General features: G+C 40.9%; 2 long non-coding RNA genes across 2 annotated transcripts; one reads left to right on the top strand and one right to left on the bottom strand.

Annotated features, from left to right (window-relative positions):
- Positions 1-2440: 2440 nt before the first annotated feature.
- On the bottom strand, positions 2441-7403 carry LOC145433004 (uncharacterized). Its single transcript, XR_013913030.1, has 2 exons — positions 7264-7403; positions 2441-2686 (listed from the first exon to the last, which is right to left on the bottom strand). It is a non-coding gene; the product is annotated as an uncharacterized LOC145433004 (long non-coding RNA).
- Positions 7404-10665: 3262 nt separating this feature from the next.
- Positions 10666-20637, top strand: LOC145433002 (uncharacterized). Its single transcript, XR_013913028.1, has 2 exons — positions 10666-10805; positions 10870-20637. It is a non-coding gene; the product is annotated as an uncharacterized LOC145433002 (long non-coding RNA).
- The last annotated feature ends 363 nt before the right edge of the window (positions 20638-21000 follow it).

Raw genomic sequence — 21000 nt, 5'->3', positions numbered from 1 at the left:
AAAGAGCTATCTTATATCCAAAAGAGTCATATATGGCTCGCGAGCCATAGGTTCCCGACCACTGCTATACTGGGTATCCATAAACATGGCAATACTGACTTTCAATATCTACCGAAAGCAAGGCAAAATTAATGCGATGGTAGCAATCTTTTCTTCTCCATAAGCTGATCGTAGCGGGGTGCAACTGAGTCGAATGACGCATAAAGTATTTATCTACGCATTCGATTTAGACATTTGTTACTAGAGATGGTGTGAACGTGAGGTTCACGTTCGCGTTCTGTGTGTGAACCTCAGAAATTTAGAGGTTCACGTTTACAAACGAACCTTGATAGGTTCTGCACTGTGAACTTTTTTCATTTATTATAATTTTCACTTCATTATAACATCTTTGGTTGAAAATTATTGCATTTCAACTGCGGGCCACTATATTCATTGCGCTGGCAGCATTAAAAAATCAACACTAAACGAGCATGCACTTTGACGACCTCAAAAATTTCACTTTTCTTGTTACAAAAGTTCGCTCGAAATATCTAGATTTCCGTTTGTGAATATTTAGTGACTCTCTGCTGTGAGCTTGTCCCGCAATCACACAATATCAAGAGCGAAATGTACTTCATGTAGTCAGCGAATGATGCTTATATTCAACCAATCAATGAAATTGATAGCGTTGTCTGACGTAAAAAATCTAGCAGGCGTACGGGGTCGATCTTGACTTAATATGTTTACTGTATCATTAAAACCAAAGCCGTGCGATTGAAGTTTTGGCTACTGCTGTATAACTTAATGGGGTGACATCGGTAGCAGTATGGAAACCCGTTTTCCACTCTGCTCAATATCAAAGTACCAATACCCAGACGCCGAATACATTGTCCGGTCTGGCCTAGACCGTTAACATCACCTTATATATTCCCTTGCCGAGCGAGATAGTGTAATGATGATGCGTCCGGCTACTTGATCGGTAGGTCGTGGGTTCGATCCAAGGCCGGGTCAGACCAAAGACTCGAAAACTGGTATCCGCAGCTATCCTACTAGGCGCTCAGCATCCACGGATACCATGGAGGAGAAAAAAACGGGGTCGCAGACTATAGATGACCAATGACCATCTCCGTCGTAAAAAGCATCTCAATGGTGCAGGCGAAAACTAATACCCCCTTCTCTCTTCTCTCTCTTGCAAGTCCTCGCCGAAATTGATGGCAAAGCAATAGAAAATATTGATTTTATGGGATTAATATATCATTTGATTGGCCCAGTTGATATACATTTAGCGACGTTTAAAACATCAATATGTACTTCAGCGTTGTGGCATTATGTGACGCGAGTCGTCGCTAGGTATCGTGTACATTAGATAGGCTATCACTTTACTGAAAAGTAGGGTTGGAATCAGGAATATGACGTCATGTGGTTCACGTTCGCGTTCACACAGAACCTTTTAAAAAGGTTTGCGTTCTCACGAACCAGAACCATTCGGAGGTTCACACCATCCCTATTTCTTACACTAGAAAAAATTACGTTAAAGATTTGTGAAAACTGTGCTTTTACTAAAAAGAAATACATTTACTGAATACAACCTGAAATGACTTCGCGGTACCCGTACAACAGGTTGAGGGGTACTGCGTGAGACCACTTCCCATATTGGTCCGACTTAAGATACTCCAACATACAGAACCGGTTCATCTTCAACCCATTTGTATGTTCATAACATGTAGAACCCGTCCGATATAGAATTTTGGAGCTGATGCCGATAACTAGCACCTTCACCTTTAACACACATATATTCAACATTTATTTAAGAGGGTTATTTGTAGTCATCGCTACTATATCAATATTCCCAATCTAACAGTTGCAGACTATACTTCTCCGACTCCATACAACCATATCGTGACATCACCAATAACATCATTGCCGATATTTTTACCTCTAATTTGACAGACATCTCTTTCAAAGTGTGATATCGGCGGATCGATAAAATTGGTCGGGCTCACATCGTTACAGTTCCTCCATATGTAGCCCAGGCGTATATATAAGGTCGTATGCAAAGTGACGATTGGGAAAATGTTGTGAACTAACTTATTTACTTCGATACAAATAGCATTACGCTTATGCATCGTGAACTCGGGCGAGTTACGATCACCCCCAGTCGGGTTCAATCATCCGGTCAGCGTGACAATGTTTAGCGACTATTGTACCGTGACGCTTTAACTTACGATCGTAAAAGGGATGATACATAGAGCTCGTTAGGTCATCGTGAATTCGCGAGTTCATATCTCGAGGGAATATTTCGGTATCGGGTAACATTCCTGATTATAGCACCCTGTTGTTTCGGTAACACGGGATTTGGCGACCACACCATGAGGATATGTCACGCGGCTCGTGCCGAATGAGGAAGAACTGTCGTACCCCTGTCTAATCTTGTCGCAAATCGAATGCACACATAACCATGTCGACGTTGAGAAAACTTTATTCAAAGATACTTACATTTGTACAGAGCCAAAGGTATAGCTTATAAGTATTATTAAACATTCTGATCGACGATAGTTCAACACATTCCGTTGATGTGGAGTAGGAAATGTTGAAACAACAACATTTTCCTTATACTACATCAGTTGGAGTGTGAATAATATTAATAGTCCGATTTCTTTTCTAGTTTCAGCTCCAGAGTGTTACGAACGTTGATGGTCCACGGTTGCTGCAAACGATAATCCATATCTTAATTTGAGTCCGAAGTGGATGAAAAGTCAGTGGTCTGTTTCAAATTGTCGGGAGTGGACGGACTAATTTGTGATGTATTATTGGTTGCGTAGCACACATGGCTACTTCAATTCCGGTTCGCTACGGTCCATATCAATAATGACAGACTTAGTCGTGGTCGATAGCAATGACATTCTCTACTGTTTTGGGCATCCCTTCATTTTTATTCTGTGTCTGCCGAATTACAGCACGACACGCTTCAAGGCTTTTAAGACACCGCGTATGGGGATCACTTGGTGAGGAGGGACCTAGGTAAACCTACAACACTTCGTTAGGAATTCTGAAGTCGACCTCGGTCGGACTCAACCCACATACCATCGGTGTTGCTGCCGTGGATCAAGCCACTGCGCTATCTCGCCACTGATCTTTTCGGTACAGTTAGCGACGATCCGTGGCGTAGCGACGACAAAGCCACGATCTCACAAGCTTCATGAGCGTGTGACTATGTACCAACGTGATAGTCAAAGAAACAATGCAGTTCGTATAATTTCACCACAACAGCACTGATATGCTGGGTGTTTCGTGTAAGGTCAGGTCAATATTATGATGAACCCGTAATGCTATTGTTCCGTTGTGAGCCAGCCGACGGAGAAAAGTCAGCTGATACCAGGGCAGCAACAATGATACATTATCACCTGATCGTATGAAAGGGAATATTTCTACAGAAGATCAGAACCGGACCAACCTGTGTTCAAACGAAACACGAAATCGAAACACAGAACAATATTAATGTCGGAGAGACAGTGGTATGCTATTCGCGACACGTGTGCTTGTGTTAATGCTAAGATATGTGATGGTATTTAATGGGATCACGAACGGGAATATAGGCAAATAGAGCAATGGTATAACACTTGATCGATCAAGGACAGTGATATTACTGACCACTGTTGAAAGATGACAATAGAGGAAATGAAATTATATTTACTCCCAAATTGCAAATTATAAAATACAGTCAAGTCAATGACCAATTGCCTGTACATTTCGATACTGACATTCAATAAAAACAAACTATCTGCATCAATTTTCCGTAATAAATGAATTTGGATTGCGGTGATGGGGATACTGCTGCGTTCATAACTGCACATATTTTACCAGGAATACGATCAAAAGTCAAAATTATGCAGTAAGATTGATCTAAATGGCTTCTTGCTCTCAAAACATCAGTACCGTTGTAAGAGAACATGTAATTTCTCTCGCAATTTCCAGCGAAAGGGTCATGCGACAAGTTGAATTAGATGCAAGGGGCATGCTGGCCAATCTCAATTGATTAGGGACAATATGTCGCACGCACGTGGTTACTATGACAGGTGTAATGAAGGCATGTCTGCATAGCTATTGCGGCATGCCTGCAGGACATCTGAAGCAGGAACCAGTAAGTTTAGGTTCTGCCGCAACACTAGTGAAATATACTTGTTTTATAACCAGTTAAGTTTCATACGGTGATGCGCATTATTGGGGTTGATTAAACGAGCCCGAGGTACATTAAGCCAGTTCTTTTTATATGAAGTTTGATTGCCTCTTTCTGCAGTGCTTTGTTAAAGTTTGACCGCCACATTAAGTTGCATCGTATCGAGTCATGCATGACTTCACGCATAGTATGCATATAATTTCAACAGCATGAGCTCGGACGGTATACCATCATCGACACCCACGAAGTTCGGACTTCAACAACGCACAAAACTTGCGCGTATGACGAAAATTGGTTAAATGGTTTATCACTGTCGTATAGTGATTACAATAATGTAATCAAGGCGCAAATTTTGTGCGGCGATTGAGTGCGTTTATTCATTTCACAGCGAATGATGAAGACCAACTTGTGATCAACTCACTAACAGCAACTAGATTCATGATTCAATTGCATTGCGTCTAGCGGAAATTGCAAAGCGCAATCAAGCACACAAATCGCAATAACTGAATGCAATTCGAGCAAAACATTACGGAGATGATTATTCGTTTAAACAGTGTCAGTATGGCGTAACTGGCAACTATTTTCGTGCAAGATGAGATCGCTAAATTACTGTGAACTACGTGGACAAATATTCTATGTGTCAATGACGATACATATAACAGGTTTACATTTGAAGGTGTAGTTACGAGCAGATGTAATTTTAATTTCGGAGGATAACCAATCTGTCGGTGTCTAATGTCGTGAGACATTGCGATCGAAGTGTATGACGCAACGTGCCTGCACAACATTCGGCTCCGCTAGATCACGGTGATATTAGCTAGAACGTGAAAGTTGATGTTTGCCTTTGATACAATACAAAGACTTGTCACACGAGAGCCACGGTTAAGCGTATACGGTATGTTTGATCTAGTGTTTCGTAATGGACGAGCGTAGTTGCTAATGCCGATGGAATGGACTGATGCCATGGAATATGTGTTGGTTTCTTAAGGCGTGTACAGCAATCCTTGAATGGAGGCGAAGAAATCGGCTTTCCGAACTTTGGGAGGTAGCTATCAAAATGCCATTTATACACAGCAGGTTTTGACAGGTACCCCCGAAGTCAAGTTGCCCAGTTGATACCATATCAATAAGAATACATCACTACAGCACAGCAGGTAATCCATCGTATATACTTGAACCATATAATATATGATAGTCCGAGTTTCGTAAGTAAAGCTATAACCAGATGCGTCCACGCACCCGCACGGGAAGAGATCTCTCGTTGAATGATGCACAGCGTCGCGTCTCTCCGTTTAAATAAAGAACGGCCCGAAAGCGGAACCATTATATATATATAGCGGAACTTCAGGTCGACACGATGGCGTAACCCAACTCGTTATTCAAATGTAGGGGTTCGTAAAAGTATGCCGAGGTTTAGGCTAACCACAGAAATGTAAAACAGAGGGGAGTTTCACTTTACGAGTGACATCAGCGATGCAACCTCAACGGATGGACTAGTTCCTATTTACATTAAACGGGGTGTTACGTAACACAGGGCCGACATTGCGACAAAGCGTTAAAAACGTAACATACGGAATTAACGAATATACCCAACACCCCCTGTCTAAAAGAAGTTATAAAACCAATTCATTTAGTAAACACACGGTGAAATAGCATTATTAACCAATTCACGAACATTATATTGCTGTGAAGCATGTACCAGGACGGTTTAGTTAATGCGGGTCTCGTATTGAGGCGACTAAATGAAACAGTAATTAAACAGATACTATTGTTCGACAGTGCAACGTAAGTGACGTTACGTATTGTTATAGCTTAAATTGCGTAATGCGGAATAAATATTTCGGAAATGGCTCGAATCGACAATGTTGTCGCTGATTGTCTGCGACATACATATTAGGGATAGTACGCAGACGGGAAAGAATGAAAAGTAGTTCAAGACCCCAATGTGCATCGAATTTCATTGTGCAAGCACCAAGTCCTTTTCTTAAATACTGTAATGATACCTGTAATCATAAACTAGACTGAGAACAATCAATATTTTACCATTTCGCATATTCTAGGTTAAACGGCACAGAATTTCCATAGGTCACCACAGCAGTAGCTACTGACAACAGAAAACGGGACTATTGGCCATACATCATACTGTTTAGATGATGTATTCGGGAAGTGATCGTATGAAACGCGCACAGCCAATGCAACTGGACAATGGTGCGTAGCGACCTGAGAATTAACATTAAGTCACCCTCCAAACGATCTGGTAACAAAAACCTATACCCGATCGTAAATTACGAATGAACTCACGGTAGGCTATATATCCATGGCAAACAAGAGCGCGCGCAAGCGAAAAATCACATGACAACGCACAGTCATTGACTGGTACATAATGGATCGCTGTAATTTCGTGTATTGTCATTCCAGTGAGAAAATCACCTACAATAATATGCGCGATTTATGGGATTGTGACACGCCTATTCAGAATGCGAATTTAAGACAAAAGCCAACAGATATCGTTTCATATCTCCCCATATAAATTCGTGATAGACTCGTTCTGTTACGAAGCGTGGCTTGTAGGAAACGCACGTCCATACACGCTTCGTTGTTGGAAATTACGCAATATCGATAAAGCGCAATTTGATTTAAACAAGCCATTTGGAGTACAGAACTTCAGAATTGCTCATTTATTCGCTACCAGTTTTTCGACTGACTCAAATCGCGACGAATACCGTGTAACAAATTCGAAATCTTGGAAGTATTCTGTCTTTGAATAAAGTAACAATATCAAGTTATTGTACAACTTAATTTGCACACGAATTTCGTTACATCGACATTATAGTAATTCGAAACTCTAACGCCTCTAACATTTCACCTAGATCACTCCAAAGCCATCTTAGTTTGCTTTACCGCACTGGACAAATGTCAGATGAAACAACTCTCTGCTACTGATTTATACAGTTATACTAACGTGAAGTACATGGAGATGGAAGCTAGCTCTGCTATATTGACTCGATACCAAGCCGCAGCTTAAAGCCTATCGCGAATGCAATACCGCGCGTTCTGCTAGCTAGCTTTTCGCCAAGCGCCATCACGAAGGAATTTTGGTATCTTACCTTCCCAATCCTACAACACGCCTCTCATATAGCCACAGCAGTGACGTAAGGATTTCCTGGAAAACTAATTCCGGTGTCTGTGTCGCGTGGCTCAACTTGGCTGCGATTGAACTGGGTTTCAACTAGGGTGGATTCTCGGGTAATAGATGTGCGTTTCACGGTAAGAATACGTGGCGTGAAGTGCCTATAATTTTGGCGGAATTCGCCAGAGCAAACATTTCAAAGATACGTAACGAGTAACGACGCTACCAGGGAAATACCCGGGTTGGAGCGAACAACATGTCACGAGGTGAAGCTTACATTCGCAATGCCTCTATGACGTGATAGAATGAGAACAGAAAATTCTGGATTCTGTTGCATCACAATCACTCAAGTACTACATAATCTCAATTCGATTTCGCAATACCTTTGGCAAATTCCTACCCCTAATATCGAACCTTACTGAAGAATTTTGCTAGCGAAAGATTTCGCTGCTTTCAATATCACTTTCGATGCTCGGAAGGAATGCCAGCGGAAAAAAGAGCAGAATCGGACCATTCGAAACTGGAAACATGAAGACCATTGAATGCATGGTTAAGAAGTATACGTATAGCTATACTATGTTGATCATCATTGATAGCATGCATTGCTTGGTTATTGAAATCGGTACGTATAGTCACATATTGTGGTTGATTCTTAATTCTTTTGATTCACACACCAGTCTGCTCAGATAAATCTGTTTGAACTAGGAGTATTCCGCCGATGTTGTAGGGGTTTCGTGGTAAACGTACCGTCCCCTTAAACTGCCAGTAAAGGCAGCTGATTAAAGCTATATTGAATTCAAGTTGCATGGCAATAATTGGTATAAGTTGTCTCGGCAATTTGAATGACATTGGTTAAGGCACGACAATGGACTGATGAGTTTATGGGATAAAGATTCCAGGAAACGCAGAAGTCTACATGCGTAAATATGAACAGTACAGCTGAGTGTAAAATCCTAGAATCCACTACAGCGTGTACAAGGTCATTTATTGCTATGGAACCGAAACCTCTCGAAACTACAATCCCAAGTTCGGCATAGCGTATCTTATAACAGCATCAATGGATCGTTGCATGGTTGCAACATATGCTGACAGTGTTTCGTTTCCAGGCTGCGAAATTCTGACTTTTGAAAGGCGCTGAAGTAGTTAACAACGATTTCGCCCACTCAGATGCGACTGTGAAATCGTATTCGTTTACATGGAACTCGATAAGGTTCAAATCAAACATTGGGTTGGTGAGAAACTCACAGCTGGCGACAACGCAGACTGGAGTTATGTGGGATAGGTTGGCGAACAACGAATCGACAGAATTGCCGAGAAACATTGAGAACATTTCCATCTACTGGCCTTACTCAGCGTCAGCTCATTCTGATTTCTAACGAGTATGCAGTGAAATTTTTGCAAATTAGATTAGAATAAAAATTATTACAACATTGTTTTTCCAAATTACAATAGAATTAGAATTACAAAATTCGCAAAAACTTGGAAATCGCACCAAATTCTGATTAAGAAAGAAATACAACGAAACTCAAGTTCAGTTCACATGAAAACAGAGTTCGTTGTCCTAAACATGAGAATGGCATATGTCTGTACACCAGGCTTGGCTCGGTTCGCACTGCACAGTTCTCCTGAACCATTTACAGGAAAACTAGAAATAAGGTTATAATTAAAATTTGGGCATAGACACATTTCACAAATTATCTTATAAGTAGCATACCTTCATTTCGCATAGTTTAGAATTATGCACTTGTCTAAGTTAGGGTGAACATATGTCTTCTTTAAACAGGATTTGCCCCTTTTTTCAAGAAAACTGAAATGTTGTCCGAGGACGCCCAACCGGTTTTCAGGCACCGGCTCGGAAGAAAATACCCTTTCTAGTCAATCCGCGACCGATCACCATTTCCGTGAAAATCTCCCGTTCTGTGTCCTCCTTTTCGTATCACCAAAAAAATGTAACCCTATCTATAAGTTGCAGTGCGAGCTTGCAGTTGTCACCCGACTCTACATACAGAGTCGTGCGACGTAGCTGTATTGCGTTGCGTCCTATGCTTTGAACAGTTCGCCAATTGGTGGTCATCATACTGATGTGTTACTGAACGGCTTCACTATTATAGCGGTCGGATATTCGAGTGATTAAGCTAATTCTGATGGACAAGCAACCTCATCCGTCGATCATGTCAGATGCAGAAGCATGTTGGTAAGCAACTCAGACAACAGCAAACATTTATAACGCTTCGTGCCTGACTACTGACTACTGATACTTCATAAATGCCAGTGCACGTGTTTATTTTTCCAAAAACAAAGCAAAATTACCACTTGTCGCCAATCATTCCGGCACGAAGGTTACGCGCTTTAGACGGTACACAGAATTAGGATTCGCAATGTATGGCTCGCACGTGACGTAATTTCTTTTACGCGGATATAATGATCTTTTTATAAAGTTATAGCGCACACCGATATCAACCTCAAGTGAGTTCATATCTTCCCCTACATTCTTGGCATTCCAACTTGCTTGGTGAATATTCCTGATCCATTTTCATCAATGTCGTCTCAATAATATTCCTAATAGCGCACACGGTTGGGTAACGTGCGATGGCTTCCGTGATGTCGCAATCACACGAGGTTAAGACTATTCGTAATGATACCATACGCTGTGAAGGCGCACATGACATCAGTATAGTCTTTCAACTACAAGAATCGCGCAATAGACACCAACTTGTTGCGTTGAGTTTATTTTTAATACTTGTAACAACATCACAAGATTGCGATACAATGAGAAGACTCATTCCTTCCTCACGAAGCACGCATTCCTCGAGTAACAGAAACTACATCTAAACCTGCACAAAAGCTTCTCGGCGTTAATACGCACACTGGCACACATGTGATATCCGAAAATCAAGTAAATATGCTATTAGCTGTATGATTTCACAAGACAACAATGTTTATGTACGCCAACTTACTTGTAAATTTTCGAATGACTTCAATCATCGTATACCCGTGACAATCATGTGGAATAATACGCTGAACTGTAGCAAACAGTCAGATATTTTCTTCCTGCACTGATACCAACAACATATTCAATCTACCTGCGATTATGGTACGGTAATGAAGCTCGCGTGGAGAAGCAAGGATCGATTGAATAATAAGACAACGTGCGCCAGGCAAGTCTAAACACGCCAATGAATTGCGCGCGAGTGGCGCAATATCTCTCGCGGTTACATCGGCCTCGCGTGGTACAACGATTCGCCGGAGTAGAAACCCGACACTCCGAACTTCTTTTCCTGGCGATTAGGAACAAAATGGCGAGCATTGCGCTATTAAATGATAGAACATGCAATTCCACTTATATATATCGTCATGAAAACAGAAGCTTGCCAGTATCTTTTGATTGCGTCATGTAGTGCTTGGTTTATCCGTGGAAGTAATTTTGTACAGCCCTGTACAATTGCTGGATTATCACTCGTACATGAAACACGAAAGGGAAGATATCTATATCTAATCACGTTTAAGAGCTTCTTAGAGGTATAGAACTTCAATATACAATTGAATAATATATTCATTTTGAAATAAACACGAATATTTTCAGCTGACACTCGTCAGGGGTAATCGTCATCCACTAATGGAGAATTGAAATGAACTTCCTATATTAACAATCGTATCACCAAATATCATGATGACCACAGGTTAGTAATGACGAAACTTCAGGAGTTTCACCAAAACTGTACTGGTATTTCTCACACACGAACACACGATGGTCAGCAGCACCAAAATCTGCCGTCGATCAACACATACTCGAGAGCCTCTAATGAAACTGAAAGTTGCCACCTTCAAGGCGTATGTCACCCATCCATACCCTCCCACAGAGGCAGCCTGTTATTGTTGTCCGTGATATTTTGTGATGCCAGCCTTTCACCTAGTCACGACGCCGTAGAATTCCACACTTCCTTCCTGTCATATTAAGCGCCAAAGCGGATAAGTGCCAACTATTGTCCAAACTAGATTAATGGGAATTGGGCGTTTTTATTTGTGTCCTTGATGTTTTTCGGCATATAAACCGGCTCATGAAGCATAGTAACGCATGATATAATAGTATTCCCACTATACCCATCCTGACTATTAAAAATGTAGGCTACCATTGGGGTCGGAATTGAGACTATACTTCGATAATTGCTTACCGCAGACCACAACGTCTTGCGGCAAGCTGATCAGAAGTTATAGTCACATGTTACATTCGCGCTAGCGTATATTCGGGAGCTTTATTACCAAGCATCCATATATCGGCTCTTTTATAGCACATATGTAAGTGTATAACTCTATATAATAGCGCCATATCTAATGAATTTGTTCGTAAGCCTCCCCATAACGGAATGAAATAGGAGCATCGCAATTTGGCCTATTGGATTTCGCGTACTGGTGAAATATCGCTGCGTGTTGCGGGGGTCAATATTTTGAAATTAAATGCCCGGACGAGGTATTTGCCCTGAATAGGCTAAATCTATTTTGAGATGTCTCCTTTGTGCGAGAGTCAAACATTCCAAACCCTCGACGGTACACATTGGTTTTCCCCGTTACATATTAACCCTTTGTTTGCCGCTGTAGCTTACGACGCTTGCTGAACATGAATGCTTACGCCAGACATTGGCAACTAGATAATTCTAGTTGTATAATTATAGACTAATTAGAGCGAAATGTCGATAATCAAATTTTAATCTAATTTTTGTGAAATCTCTTTATGCTCTAATTTTAATTTTAATCTAATTTCTGGTTCTCCTGTAAATGCTACAGGAGAACTGTACAGTGCGAAACGAGCCATGAGCTCGCTCTAAAGACATTTGCTATTCTCGTGCCCTTTTCAATGAACACTATGATTTGATAATAAAGGAACTTGAGTTAATGTTCAAGTTTTCGCGAATTCAGTAATTCTAATCGAATTTGAAAAAACTGTGTAGCTATTATTTTAATTTTAATCTAATTTGGAAATAACTGTGAAGCGATAATTCTAATCATAATCCAATTAAAAAAAACATTTTGTAGCTGTAATTTTAATTCTAATCTAATTAAGAAAAGCTGATCCTAGTCTGGCCAGTAAGGCACTAAATTAACTACAGTCGGTTGTTGTTGTTGCTGTAGTTTGTGATAGTCATGGTGATTTTCGGCTACAGTGACCATTTACACTACGTCGATATTTTGTTGTCATTCCTTAACTGCGGACTTGCAGCACGGCCCTCTTCTAGGCTTTGTAGCCTCCTCCTTCATAACATCCAGGATGTGTACATTGGAAATCATGGGATGCATACGGTATCGTATAAGGCTGAACCGGGGATTCTGTTACGATAAGTATCGTAGGCCCCGGCTGAACACTTAATGAAAACACAGTCTTGAGTAGAGCCATACCGATTAATATCGATTCGCACACTTTGAACGAAATATCGTTATCGGTCAAAAAAGGCAATAAGTATCGGTAATATTCGTTGCGTCACAAGATGACGGTATGGAGTCAAAGTATATAATATTGTTATAGCTTACTGGCAGAAATGTTCAAAATCGGGGGTGGGCAATTATTTTTCTCCGCGGGCCAATGAGAAGCAGAAAATACGTGGGCGGGCCGAGTCAAAAAATGTAGCTGCATGTGTTCTCCAGCGCAATAATTTTATTTCTAAATTGGAAGCAGTGAATTACGCTATTATGCTGCTCAGTGGATGTGTTGACATTAGGAAATGAAAAAGCGAGGGTTAATTACCTGATGTAATATGTATTTGCCGTCATATTTCGAAACAATGTTAAATATGATACCCTTTGAACTCTCTTTAAATCCCTGTCCGCCCCTACCCGCGTTTTTCTATCAATACAATATTATCGTTTTGGGATATTGCACAGCTTATTGAGTTGGTCGTTGCCTTCGGAGCCCTGTGTAGCTTTGCGAAATAGCCCTGTTGTGATGCGAAGCTTGCAATTCTTTTGTAATTCTTCCTTGACCGAGTGTATGTCTTAGTGATCTTGTCATATGACCGACTTGCATTATACTCCTTAAAAACGACGACCTGATCGGCACTCGGTTTAGCCTTGACTCCAGTAAGCAAATATTTATTGCTCCAAACCTTCTTTGAATATCAGCTTTCGGCTTTCTTATTTTGACATGCCCGTTCACCCTTTATGGGTGATCATGACTCATATTAATCATGGCCACCGATTGGTGAAAAATTTCGTTGTTTTGTGTGTTTCTATGGGGTGTTCTTCCGGTTCCACGAGGAAGATCGTTAGGATGCTCGGGTCTTCCACATTATGTCCGGTTATCTCACCCCACGCTTCTAATGTTATCTTTAGAGGTGGTTTCGTTTCTTCGCATTGCAAGAATAGGTGAATGCATTCTCTGGAGGCGGTTGTCGACCTTGCCTGTAATCTTTCGTTTGTTCGGAGCATTTGATTTGCTATGATCAAGTTTAGAGATCTCTCTACCTCGGTTTTAGTATAAATTACTAATCTTTCAATACAACATCCATTGTAACAGAATATTTATTAAACTCGAAGACTTTTCGGGTGCCTCTTTAAAAATGAGCGAGAGTGTAATAATTTCTTCGAAAAATTGAACTGTCTCCATCCAGCTCTACAATTTACCGTGGAAAAGGAAACTGATGCTACCCTTCCCTTTTTAGACGCCTTAGTAGAGAGATCAGGACAAACGTTTTTAACGTCGGTGTACAGAAAACCTGCCTTCACTGGCCATTATATCCGTTGGGATTAATTTTGCCCGAAGCGGCGTAAATTAAACCTCATTTTATCTCTCGTCAATCGGGCCTTGCGCATCTGTTCACCGGAACAACTGACACGCGAATTGGATGATATCCACTTGATTCTGTCCAAAAATGGCTATCCAGACCACATATTAAAATGCTCCATCTCTAGTGTTTTGAAGAAATCGGATATAGCTCCCAAATACGGACCAGAAAAATGCCCGGCATTTTTACACCTACCTTGGCTAGGTAACGTGTCTAACCGTTTCGAAAAACTCATTAAATCGGCTGTTCACCGTTGTTATTACAGCGTAAACACGCATGTGGTGTACACAACGAAACCCTTGTTGCCCAACTCTCGAAAAGATGTACTTCCTGCTTTTAATGCAAGTAGTGTTGTTTGCCAATACAAGTGCCGCTGTGATAGTAGGTATGTAGGACGTACATCTCAAAGATTGTTTGAGCGTATTAAGCAGCATATCCCAAAATTGATTCGGTCAAAAGCATGCGCAAATGATCATACGGAGCTTGCGCGTCAGTGCAAATTGGCTGCCAAAACAGACTGCTATGACGATTACCAAGCATATGCTTCGTCAATTGGTCAGCATTTGAGTGAAAACCTCGCCTGTGCGCAGCACTATGATGACAATATGTTCAATGTCATTGCGCGTGGTAGGTCTTTAATTCATCTAAAAGTGCTGGAGTCTACTATTATTCAGTTGAACAAACCCATTTTATGTAGACAAAAAGATTTCCTCTATAACCTACAAATTTCTCATCAGTGCGTGTTGTTTCGTGCGTGTAACTGTTTATTTACGAATTGCGCTGTTTTCTATAGTACCGTATGTCCGTATACTTGATAGTTTGTTGTTGTTGCCATTGGTACGATGCGAATTTCATGGTCTGTGATTTTGATTGTTGCATCATACTTTGCCTTTTTGGTTTTGCTTTTAAATCTGTTTAAATCCCTTTAGTGTGCCGTTAACTCTTGAAAAGAGGCACCCGAAAAGTCTTCGAGTTTAATAAATATTCTGTTACAATGGATGTTGTATTGAAAGCTATATTCAAGTTCTGTACCACGAACCAGCTATTTAAATTACTAATCTACGGACAGATACGCAATTTCACGGTGGCTACGCTTGGGCAACCAGTGGATCTTAGTGCTGAGCAATCTAAAATTAGCTTAATCAGTGCTGTAGCTAGCGACCCGAGCACTGAAATTTAATATAATTGGTCTTAATCGAAAGCTAGTGTCGCAACGATTCCGAAAAACAACTTAAAATCTTGTCAGGGCAATGGAACCACCCCGAAACAGCCCCCAAAGTATAGAAATCGGCATTGTTCCAACAATGGCAGCAGCCCCGCAACACAATGAACATAACAATGGTCAATTTCGTCAAGCGATTGTTCGGAATAATGCCGATTTGGTATTTTTCACGATTAGGTATTTTTCACGATTTGATATAATTCACGATTTGGTATTTTTTTCGACCGTACCCATTTCATTGCCCTTTGTGACAATGCTGTGGGCAATGTTCCCTCGAAGCTGCGCACGTGCGCAAATGCGCAGTGCTGATACGGTCTCTGCGCACAGAAAATCTAAGTTGCGCACAAAGAATTCGAAGTGATGACCTTCTTTTTTAGTCGTTGCGCACTGTTTTCCAAGGGTCTGCGCAGTGAGTTGGTGAGTGAGCGCAGACTCGTCCGAAATTAGAGGGAACATTGGCTGTGGGAGTGGATTGATCGTGATTTTCAAGATATGTCATTACCGCTAACTTGGGAAGCTTTGTAAGCCTACTGCATGTTTCGTATACCGCGATATCACCAATCGGCGTTCATCGCCTTCCACAGTGGAAAATACTATCGAAGCTATAATTCCCCTTCATAAAATAACTCTTAATGGCAAGAAGCATAGCATTAACAGAAAGAAAAAAACATTTCTCAATATATTCGAATCGAATCATTAGACTGAGTACTCGATTAAGATTCGATTACTCGAATCATTGTGCACCAGCCATAGTCAACAAACGACGCTTACCGATACAGACTCAAGAACCGACCGGCGTCGGTTTCCAGACGAGGTCAACGTAGCCACCCTTGGTACTCAAACAGAAGTAGAAGTAAAGTCGTAAATTTCTACTCAGGTACACGTAGATGCTACGAAGTCCCAGACAAGCCATACCAACTTCTATTGAAAGCAGAAAATGGGCCGTAAGTCTCAAAAGCACCCTAGTAAGTAGTTTCAAAGGGCATGTTTGATCGCAGGGCGCATTTTAGCGACTAAAGCAAAACGATTAATAACACTACAAAGAGGCGCAATTCTCGAAAATAACTTCACTTACTCCGGTACAGTCAACCCATTAATGATAGCAGTCAAATTCCAAAATCTTTCTTAATAATGAATGCTACTTCATCTTTTGTGACTTGTAAAAAGTGTCCTCTTTTCAGATCGCAGAATATGGTAACCCTACTATTCGTCCCAGTTGGTATGACAATCTCACTCGTAAAGATGATGGAAACATATCCCAAATTACATTCCGCTTTACAAAATTTCAAGTCTAAAAAGTGAGTAGTCGTGCCTGAAAAATGTTAAGTAAAACTGGAAATATAGTCTCAAAACAAAACCACTTGAATAAGCAGTGCAAGTACAAGCAAAACCTCAACTTGAGTACTAGAAGTATATTCCGTTATTCCGGATCCGGCCCGTGGACAGTTTTCCGTCTTACATGATACTGTGTACCCGCGGCCCCAGTCTTCCGAGATTCCTCACTATACTTGCTTACATACATCAAATTTTAGTGACTGTATGTTATTATACACATATATGCGCAGCGAGCGAGGGTGGAGCTTACGCGTAAGTTCGTCGAAGCGAAAAGACTTGCATTATCGGCATTTACGATGCACTCAACTCTAATGTCATTTGTGGTAATCATGGTGTTTGTCGACTATAATGGTCATTTACACCACGCCGATATTTCTTATTTTGATTCCATAACCGTCGACTTGTGTCACGGCACACTTATAGCCTTTTGTCAGACACCGCTTATGCCAGGGGTCGCCAACCCAAAACGGGTCGCGGGTCACTTTCATATTCCGAGGACGTGGGCCACACGAATTCAATGTCGAGATAACATAGGCCACACAGTTGAACAACCACTCTATCTCGTAACCTACTAAATCCTAATGAATTGATATCTTGGTAAATTTGGGGCTCCGGGCTTATCGGACGCCTTGAAATCTTAATTAAGGATTGCATAGTGTGTTGATTGATCAGAGAGAAGCAGACATGGTGGTGCCTGTATGACAATGCTGTTCTCAAATCCACTTTGTCTTCGTCCTTATTGGCGAAAAATGGCTTTGAAGTTACATTGCTGTCGTTAAAATACATTCATTAATCACGATTTATTCCTTGTATATGTGGATAAATGGGCGAATAAAGTATCAACTCCGCAATCCGGCCCGCCAAAGTACTTAATTTTCCTTTATCCGGCCCGCCGACTGGAGAAGTTGCCCGCCCCTGTTCTAGAACCACTCGTCACATGTCGCCGTTGTGATTTCGCTGCGTAGTCGCTGTACCAACCAGAACTGGCCAACTTGATAATTGTAGGTATCTAATTAGACCGATTCAAGCGTAATGCCGGTAATCTAATTCTGATGCAATTTGTGAAATGTCTCCGTATGCTCTAATTTTAATTCTAATCTGATTAGGGCTGGGCACAATGATTCGAGTACTCGAATCTGAATCGAGTATTTATTTTAATGATTCGAGTCGAGTAGTAAAAGACGATTTTTTCGAGTACTGAAATTATACGCTCCTCGCCATTGAAAGGTAATTTGTCAATGAGAATTATGGTTTCGATACTAATTTTCACTGTTGAAGCCTTGAAACTTTGATTGACCGTATTGTAGCATACGAAACATATAGTACCAGAGGTGGTCAAAGTAGCCAAGAAAGCTACTCAAGTAGAAGTAGAAGTAGCGACGAGGAAATTTACTTAAGTACGAGTAGAAGTACTTCTTTCACAAGCAACCTAAAACTACTTGAAGTAGAAGTAGAATTGAACGACTTTAAATCTACTCAAGTAAGTAAGTAGTTGTGAAAACGATCGTAATTCGTTCGCATGGGTTGTCAAAAGGGGCATATTAAAAGCTATGCGAAAAGGTGTCGAGCTTAATTCATATTGATTCATACCACGAGGTATTCAATTTTCGACAGCATAAGCATTCGTGCGCATCATGGGATGAAAATGATGGTATTAATATGGAAATGCGATACTAATCCTGTGTTTAATCGAACAGCACGTTTCAGAAAATATCATGGTATGGCGCACTCCCCCATATTATTAGGCCCGTAGTTTAGTCGAAGAGCAATACGAAGAAGTTGTATAGGATACGGAGTATACACTTTGCGCGATTAGTAAACGTGAATAAAAAATATGGTGCAACGTAAAAATGCCATATTATGTAGCTTTATTTCCGGAAATGAAAGACATTACTACACTTGCTTTTATACTTCAACGTGTATGTTATCCAGACAAAAGAACTGATATCAATTATAAGTCGAAATATATGATACTGGGAATTGAAAGTGAAATATAAATACTAATTGTAAAAGCGGAAAATGTATTTCATATGTCTTTAGTCCAGAATGTTTCAATGGTGGTATGCTGAAACAGCTCTGAAACTAACAAAAGTCAGATTCCACTTTTCCGGATTAGGATACGCCATGGACTGCTAGATTACGATATGATTGAGAAATGCTAGATTGCTAAACATCAGTTTCAAACGGTATGATAAGCAGTATATACTGTGATGAAATACTTCACATGGGCGAAGAGCGACAATGCGGTGTGAACGGAACCACGCCAACCCGCTACCTAAATTATATTCACCGAAACTTTCGTCAAATCATACTGGTTACTCCGTATCCACTGAGCGCGGAGCGCAACGAAAATTCTGGGCTTTACTCAACTTTTATGAAAATTAAATGTTGATACTCCTTGAAAACAGCCCCGAAATTCGTCATGCCATCTTCCTGATTGGAGGATTAAACTACTTCTACTTGACAAAGTGAAAATAGCGAAAAGTAAGTAAGTAGATCACAAAATATTACGAAGTAGAAGTAGAAGTAGCGAAAATCAGATCTACTTGAGTAAGTACCAGAAGTAGAGGAATACTACTTGAGTACTTCGAAAAAGTAGAAGTACTTCGTTACTGACCACCTCTGTATAGTACCAAGCTACGAACGTTACTGGAAATAGCACATTTCCGAAGTCATGATCATCCCACAATATTGTCAACTAGTGCAATGAAACCTGTATGGTCGAAAAATACCGAAGTATCTTAAATGTGATGAATATAACAGGCATTATATTCTTTGTTGGTGCATAAAAGGTACATATTTGAACTTTGACACATTACATGCTGTTGTGACGTCATAATGCGTGCTACTCGTTTACTCGACTCGACTCGAAGCATAATACGTGATTCGGAATCGAATCACTCAGGTACTCGATTTTGCCCAGCCCTAAATCTGATTTTTGGTATTGCTGAACATGTTACAGGAGAACTGTATAGGGAGAAACGAGCCAAGTTCGGTGTACAGACATTTGCCATTGCCGTGCCTATGAGAATGGACTCTGATTTGATATGAACTGATCTTGATTTTTGTTGTATTTCTTTATAATTCGGGATTTATTTGAATCTCCAATTTTTGCGAATTCAGGTATTCGATTCCTATTATACTTTGGAAAAGCTGACTGTTTTGTAGTTTCCCAACTCCGTTTTTATGTGCCACGTTTCGCAATATTTTGCGGAAGGAGAGAGCAGCTGCTAACGTGTTAACATAGGATATATTAAAAAAAAAAAACTTTCTTGCCCACGAAATTCTGGGGCGCGGGAAAAAGCATTTCCTCGCCCCCGGTTTAATGAACGCGCGACACTCCAAGCAATCAACAGCCACATTTCCTCAAAAACGCGGCACGAGCATCACCTGGCGAAAGCCGTTGGCGTTTGTATTTGCCGCGCGCTGGTATCATATCCATTGCATGGCACTAATATAAAGCGTGTGGTTTGCCTTCGAACCCTTTTTCTTGATTGCGATATAGCAGTGACGCATACCTCATGTTTTTATCAATTAATCAAATTGGAGGAAGCACTTTTGTGGGTGATACTTCCGTTTGAGTCGCCAGGAAGCTGCGACATCTCAAACGCAACCAAAAGTCAATGATCCGGGGGAGATAGTGTAGTGGTTACGATAAGCGCCCGGCACGCAGACGGAACGTGTTCGATTCCCGTCGGAGGTTTATCTGGGCTCCTCTTACCCTGCCGTTGCCGTTCTTACGGCGACAAAAAAGCCCAGACAAAGATCCGACGAAGGAAAGCACTCACAATGAATGGAAAGAACTGGTAGAGAGGGCCGCGGCTTCAAAGAGATCAACATCGAAAAAGAACTGTGACATCGGGCACTCTAGGCCGAGGTGGATGTTAGAGTAAAGGATCGCTACTGATGCGTGTCGTTCGACATCCTCCTATCTGTTCATGACATCGCATTGTGTCTTATCGCATTGTACATTGTGTGTGACTTGTTCAGATCAAAAATATAACCCAACCATGTTATGTTATGTTATGTTATGTTATGTTATGTTATGTTATCCGACAGTCATCGGGCATGTCCACATTCAAGTCGAAATACAAACAATTTCTATGGACTGAATACTAGTTAGCCCTCTAGTTTACCGTACCACGACCTGACATATCGATCTCGCCTTCCGACACATGCCACCTTTTCTTGTCACCTGTCTATTTATATTATATTCCTTTACTTTTCATTCAGTGTGCATGCCTTCTTTTTTACATCGCCTAGGCTAGGTGAACGTCTGATTTCGAAGACTACTCCAAGCCGTTTCGACACCTTTCCCTCTTTTATTGTATCGCAGTCTTGTGGTGCATTGAAATGATCAATTTTGTTGAATTGAATTGAACTT

The sequence above is a fragment of the Botryllus schlosseri genome, chromosome 2 (assembly GCF_051294905.1).
Source record: "Botryllus schlosseri isolate E-star chromosome 2, Bs_hap1, whole genome shotgun sequence".
Classification (NCBI taxonomy): domain Eukaryota; kingdom Metazoa; phylum Chordata; class Ascidiacea; order Stolidobranchia; family Styelidae; genus Botryllus; species Botryllus schlosseri.
Note: the sequence above shows the minus strand (reverse complement) of the source record. Positions and strands in the feature narration are given on the sequence as shown.